This window comes from Anguilla rostrata, chromosome 5, assembly GCF_018555375.3.
Source record: "Anguilla rostrata isolate EN2019 chromosome 5, ASM1855537v3, whole genome shotgun sequence".
NCBI classification, from domain to species: Eukaryota; Metazoa; Chordata; class Actinopteri; order Anguilliformes; family Anguillidae; genus Anguilla; species Anguilla rostrata.
Window position 1 is genome coordinate 21,928,519 of NC_057937.1, and position 7,572 is coordinate 21,936,090.

Consider the following 7,572-nt stretch of genomic DNA (forward strand, 5'->3'; position numbering starts at 1 on the left):
GTCTGCCTCCATCAAAGTGGACGAACGACCCCACCCAATGGCTGGAGATGTCATATCCTGACGTTTATGTAGGGGACATGAACCTCCCCCTTATATTTTTCTATAGTTGTATATATTGGTATGGTGTTATGTTAATTATCGCTAAGTAATCAGTTGTGAATATATATGCACAGGCAGACAGTAGGGCAGACGGGTCAGTTCAGATACACAGGGGTCCTTATCGAATCAGTTAATGTTTTTAGCTTCCTAGCTAACGCAAGCTGCGCTGTCTGTAACGTTATTTGAATTGCTGTTTTACAGGTATGTAAGCTACTGTAGTATGGTTAAAACTATTCACAACATTATAGGGATTAACTAGATGTATTGTAATTTGTTTTGTTTAAAGTTAACTGTGGTATTAATCGTTTTGTGTAACCGTATGTGGTAGGGTGGGCGTGGTTTTGCGTTGGCTGCAGAGAGAGAGAGTGAGCGGGGCGGCTCTCGGACTCTGCGCCACAGCTGTTGGGGATTGCTAATCAGCACGGATGTTTAATTATTTGATTGATTGACAATGTGCTGATTACCTCGACAGTGAGCCTGGGCGCTTATAAGGCGGTCTACGGAGGCAGACAGGGTGCTGACTGGAGACGGAGGAAGTCCTGCGAGAACCGGTAGCACAGCTTGTGTTTGTTACAAAACCGAAAGCCGCATGGCGGCCGCAAAATAAAAAGACGCATTCGCGTCCTGCAAATAAATCCCGTCTCTCTCTCGTCTGTGAAACCGAGCAGTGGCACTCAGCTTGCCACACTGTATATATAACATTAACTGTCATAGCAAAGACGAAGATCTGACAGTTGAGTAATGTCCTTGGTTACCATGACTACCCTAGCTAGCTAGCTAGCTAGCTAGCTACACAGCTAACGTTAATGTTTTTAGCTTCCTAGCTAACGCAAGCTGCGTTGTCTGTAACATTATTTGAATTGTTGTTTTACAGACATGTTAATAAACCCCCTCAAACTACACTTTGGTGTTGATGAGTGTTACATATACAACTACCTTACTGAATCTCCAGGTAATTAATTTCTGACATCTGTCACTTTTTTGTCTTTATTTTGCTGTTTTCATCTTTGTCTGCCATGATGAGACATCGTTCTCTACCACCATCTTTCAATTCGTTAATTTAAGGCTAAACTGATATTTTAATCACAATACTTAAGTTAATTTCCGGAAATACATTTTTCAATTGTCCTCTCTAGTACAAGATCCGGAAAGGAGCAGCAGCCTACCACGCCAGCGTTCACTGAACTGGAAGTCAGGGTATAGAGCAGCATATTTTATTGAAGTTTGTAAGGCTCTGGCACTCAACTGAACCACAGTGAAAGCCATTATCAATGGATAACACTTGTAACAGGTTCCCAGGATGGTCGGCCAGCTTGCCAAAATGTCTCCAAAGACCCACAGGTCTCTCTAGCCTCAGCTGTAGTCAGTGTTCATGGCTCCACAATAAGAAAGAGACTGGGTAAAAATGGGATTCAAGGGAGAGTAGCCAGGCAGAATCCACTGCTAATCAAGAAAAACACCAATGCTCATCTCACATTTGCAAAAAAGAATCCGGATGATCCGCAAGCAGTTTGGGATAATGTTCTATGGACAGATGAGTCAAGGACCTGAAACAAGCAGTTCATGCCCAATAATCTAATGATTTGTCTGAATGAAAGCAGTTCTACGGGCCTTGAGGAGCTGATCACCTGGGCTTGCATGAGCTTCAAGCCGGTGAAGTCCAGATCCCTGGTGCTGATGAAAGGAAAGGCCATCAACAAGTTCCGCTTCGCACTTGGCAGCACCCAGCTACCATCCATCACCGAGAAACCAGTGAAGAGCCTGGGAAAGGTGTTTGACTGCAGCCTGAGAGACACAGCATCCATCCGAGCGACCAATCAAGAGCTAGAATCCTGGCTAGCTGCATTTGAGTTTGAGTTTGAGTATTATTAGGACCTCTTTTAGCCAATGGCTACTCTTCCAAGAGTCCTGAACATTAAAACATATCAATACAAAAGTATAATAGATAAATAAGTCATATACACATTAAAGATATACACATTCTACATACATACATACATACAGCGAGCATCATAATTCATTGGACAGTGACACATTTTTTGTTATTTTGGTTCTGTACTCTAGCACTTTGAGTTTGAAAGGACACAATGACAATGAGGTTGAAGTGCAGACTTTAATTTGAGGGTATTTTCATCCATATCGGATGAACCGTTTAGAAATTACAGCACCTTTTGTACATGGTCCCCCCATTTTAAGGTACTACAAGTATTTGTTGAATTGGCTTCACAGATGTGTTTCATTAGGCAGGTGTAATCATTTGTGTCGTTAGTGAATGCAGAAGAGAGCTACTGATGTCTAGTCTTGATTCTAGACTTTGCAATTGCCTTTGGAGATTGTTTTGGGGTGTGACAACATGAGGAAGACAGCAGTGTCGATGAAAATTAAGCTGGCCGTCATAAGGCTCAAATGAAAATCAATTAATCAGGAACATTGCAAAAACCCTGGGCATGCCCAAGTCAACAGTTTGGTTCATCATTAACAAGAAAAAAACAACTGGTGCACTCAATTATGTCAAAAGACCCGGTAGACCGAGGAAGACTGAACACTGTAGTGGATGACTGGAGAATACTCTCTATGGTGAAGAAAACCCCCCTGACAACAGCCCAACAGATCAAAAACACTCTCCTGAATGCAGGTTTAGATGTGTCAAAGTCTACCATACGCAGAAGACAACACCAGCAGGACTACAGGGGGTACACTACAAGATGCAAACCACTGATAAGCCTGAAGAACAGAAAGGCGAGATTACAGTTTGCTAAAAAAGCACCTAAAAGAGCCCAAGAGTTCTGGAAGTCTTGTGGACAGATGAGACAAAGATGAACATGTACCAGAGTGATGGAAAGAGGAAAGTGTGGAGAAATAAAGGAAATGCCCATGATCCAAAGCATACCACCTCATCCGTGAAACATGGTGGAGGGGGTGTTATGGCTTGGGCCTGTATGGCTGCCAGTGGAACGGGCTCGCTTGTCTTCATCGATGATGTGAATGCAAACGGGCTCACTTGTCTTCATCGATGATGTGACTGCAGACAGAAGTGGAACAATGAATTCTGAAGTCTACCGAAATATTTTATCTGCTCTGATAAAACCAAATGCCTCCAAACTCATTGGGCAGCACTTCATCATGCAACAAGACAATGACCTGAAACAACAAAGGGGTTTTTGACAGCCAAAAAGTGGAAAATCCTTGACTGGCCGAGTCAATCAACGGATCTGAATCCAATTGAACATGCATTTTACATTCTGAAGGCAAAAAGTCCCTGAAACAAGCAGGAACTGAAGATGGCTGCAGTACAGGCCTGGCAGACCATCACCAGGGAAGATACTCAGCGTCTGGTGATGTCTATGCGTCGCAGACTTCAAGCAGTCATTGCATGCAAAAAATATGCGACCAAATATTAAAAATGATTACTTTATTCTACATTATGTTAAACTGTCCAACATTTGTTGATGCCCAAAAATGGGGGGGGACTATGTATAAAATGTTCTATCATTTCTAAACGGTTCATCCAATTTGTAGGAAAATACCCTCTAATTAAATCTGACAGTCTACTTCAACCTCATTGTCATTGTATACTTTCAAACTCAAAGTGCTAGAGTACAGAACCAAAATAACAAAAAATGTGTCACTGTATAATGAATTATGGTGCTCACTGTACATAGTATACTTACATCAGTATAAACAAACAAACATCACAATAAGCATTTAGAATATAAAAGTTCAAACCTAGGACAAACAGATTATCAAACTACCCTTCTGATAATATAACACAACCTATGACAGCAAACACATCACAATGAACACCCCAACTCCTAGCATCCTATCACATACACTCAGTTTATCATTCAGAAATTCAGAAATTCAGAAATTCGTCCCAATGACCAGTGTTGCAGTGGACAAGTCAAGCCTACCTGGCAAGTTTAAGGCCTGGATATACCAACATGGCATCCTCCCACGGATTCTCTGGCCCCTCTTGGTCTATGAGGTCCCGATCTCCACAGTTGAGGGCTTTGAGAGGAGGGTCAGCAGGTTCCTACAGAAGTGGCTGGGACTACCTCGGAGCCTGAGCAGCATCGCCCTGTACAGGCATAACACCAAGCTGAAGCTCCCCATCAGCAGCCTGAATGAAGAATTCATGGTGACCAGTACTAGGGAGGTGCTGCAATACCAATAGTCCTGCGACCCAAAAGTCTCTCAGGCTGGTATTGAGGTCAGGACAGGACGGAAAGCCGTGGAGGTCACTGAGTCATAGCTAAGGCATAGGGTGCTGGTGGGCGCAGTGTCTCGTGGAAGGGCTGGCCTGGGTAGCAGCGCCACACCTCGCTACGGCAAGGCGCATGGGGAAGGACAGGAGATCGCTGATCCAGGATGAGGTGCGAGCGTCAGTCGAGGAGGAGCGAGCCAGCAGGATGGTTGCAATGCGGCAGCAGGGAGCCTGGACAAGATGGGAGCAAGCGGTGAAGCGCAAAGTCTCAGGGGCCGAGTTTGGAAAGCCAAGCCCCATCAAAAATAATTCTTAAAGAGACTGCGCTCCTGGCTGTGACGGAGGCACTTGCCACTGCAAGAGCCTCACGCCTCTCTTCTGTCCTGATCCTTCTTGACCTGTCTGCAGCTTTCGACACGGTCAACCATAAAATACTCCTCTCCACCTTGCCTGAGATGGGAATTGCTGGGTCTGCCCTGTCTTGGTTCGCTTCCTATCTTGCAGATAGGTCCTACCAGGTCACCTGGATGGGGTCTGCCTCTGCTTCTCATTCCCTTGTTACGGGAGTACCGCAGGGATCTGTACTGGGTCCTCTGCTGTTCTCCATATACATCAAATCTCTTGGTTCAGTTATTAATTCACATGGCTTCTCCTATCATTGTTATGCAGATGACATGCAACTCTTCTTTCCTTTCCCCCCCTCGGCCACACAGGTCGATGATAAGATATCTTCCTGCCTGGCTGACACCTGGATGGTCAGCCACCACCTGAAGCTCAACCTCAACAAAACTGAGCTGCTCTTCTTCCCAGACCTCCTTACTACGTGAGCTCTCAATTACAGTTGATGGCACCACAGTGACTGCCTCTCACTCTGCCAAGAGCTTGGGGGTGGTCCTGCATGACCAACTGGACCTCAAGGAGCACACCAAGGCAACATCTCAATCCTGCAGATTCCTTCTGTACAACATCAGAAGGATTTGACCATACCTGACGACGCACTCTACCCAGTTGCTCGCCCAGGCTACGGTGACCTCTCACCTTGATTACTGCAACTCTCTCCTTGCAAGCTTGCCAGCTTGTGCCATACAGCCACTACAGATGATTCAGAATGCCGCTGCCCGACTCATCTACAACCTTCCCAAATTCTCCCATGTCACTCCTCTGCTGCGATCACTCCACTGGCTACCGGTCGCTGCCAGGATCCGGTTCAAAGCCCTGACCCTTGCCTACACTACAGCCAACAGGACAGCCCCCATCTACTTGCAGGACATGATTCGATCCTATGTGCCTGCTCAACCAATCCGCTCTGTGGCAGCAGGGCGCCTTGTACCCCCTCCCGCCCGACCAAAGGATCACAGAGCTTCTCCACCCTAGCTCCCCAGTGGTGGAATGAACTCCCTGTCCCTCTTCGAACCTCCCCCTCACTACCCATCTTCCGCCGTGGTCTAAAGACTCATCTGTTGCCCCATCCCAGCACTTTTTGGTAATTTGTATTTGTCCTAATACTGTAGCTTATTCTTCTGCCTAGTTGGCTTTGCAGAGGTTAGGTCAGAATAGTGTTCACTGTGTGAACTAAACTGTGTTCTTGGCTAGAAATAGCTGTAAAAAATAAGTATTGTATCTTATTGAACCTGTGTTTAGTAGTTGTCTATGACCATGAAATGCACTTTTTGTATGTTGCTTTGGATAAAAGCGTCTGCCAAATAAATGTAATGTAATGTTAATCCAGGCTGTCTATGATGTTCTACCAAGCCCATCCAACTTGTTCTGTCGGGGGAAGGTGGAGTCACCAGCTTGCCCTCTGTGCCTGAAGAGAGGGACCCTGGAACACATCTTCAGCTGCTGTTTGAAAGCCTTGGGCGAGGGGCACTACTGCTGGCGCCATGACCAAGTCCTGAAGGCCATAGCAGACACCATCTGCAGTGGAATTAGCCACTGCAAGCGCCTCCGCCCAGTGAAGGACACCATCGCTTTCGTCAAGGCTGGGGAGAAGCCAACATCAGCTGCCAGGACCACTTCCTCTGGCCTGTTAGCAACAGCACAAGACTAGGAGCTGAAATTTGACCTGGGGAAGCTACTGAAGTGCCCAGAAACTGCTGCCACAACAACAAGGCCAGACATGGTGCTGATCTCAGAAGCCTCCAAGTAGGTCTTTCTCTTGGAACTCACTGTTCCCTGGGAGGACCACATTGATGAGGCTAACGAGAGGAAGAGGGCAAAGCTAGTAGAGGAATGCCAAAGCAACGGGTGGCGAGCGAGGTGTGAGCCCATAGAGGTGGGATGCAGAGCGTTCACAGGTGCATCACAAGATGATGCATGTCACATGCACCTGTGAGGACTGAGTGTGATCAAATGATGAATTGAAATAAGCATTTTGAATGGCAGTTGTAGGCTCTCGAAACTACACCAAGGAGGGAAATAGTTCGGAGTGAAGGTTTATGCAGAATGTCTTCCTCTGTTGCTGTTGGAAAAAGGTTATTCTTTAAGCAGCCTGTGAATACTGTATGTATGTTCTACTATCCCCGCTGATCTTACTCGTTGTATCTGACTCCAAATTAAAAGTTATGTTCCAAATTAGAATTTAGGCTTGATTTAGAATGGAACTCAGTTCGTCTGAAGTTCTACACCGAGGGTCAACTCAGTTTCACCCGGTACGCACCGCGGATGCGCCCGTAACGACAATTTAACTAGCTGTTTGCAGACGACACAGCGGTTATGAGATTTCCCTCATGGGGAGTATGACCTAATTAGGGTTCAGGGACTCCGAAAGGGCCAATATTGGTCATCCCAGGATCAACTTAGTTCTGCTGACGGTCCCGCCTTAACTGAAAACTTGGTGATCAAACAAGTCCAACGGGCAGTTCCCTAGTCATAATTGGGGGAAACCGACTTAGAGGGCTGTTACAAGAACGAAACATTGACCAAGACCACACAAATCAAGTCATTAACAGTTTTAATGTCAGGTAGGTTATACACTTAAAATAGTCAATTTGTAGTTACAGAATTTAGAAAATAGTCAAACAATAAAAGTACATAATATCAAAGATAAAGATGGGGGGATCCAACATGGCGGCAAGCAGATAGGACGTGCGTGTAGGGCCTCTCTTGACAAACAGCTCAAATCCTGTTGAAACTATAACTATTACTCACCAACTTAATCATAAATACCGTTAACCAGATATACAGAGATCGAGACATTAAAAATCCTCTTAAATGGCTAACCGGAAAACAGCAATGAAAAAACTTCCAGACAGACAAGGTGAAAAGCC

At 45.5% G+C, this 7,572-nt stretch overlaps 1 pseudogene; it reads left to right on the plus strand.

The window, feature by feature from the left end:
• The first annotated feature begins 1,596 nt into the window (after window positions 1-1,596).
• LOC135256056 (uncharacterized) lies at window positions 1,597-6,638 on the plus strand (annotated as a pseudogene).
• The last annotated feature ends 934 nt before the right edge of the window (window positions 6,639-7,572 follow it).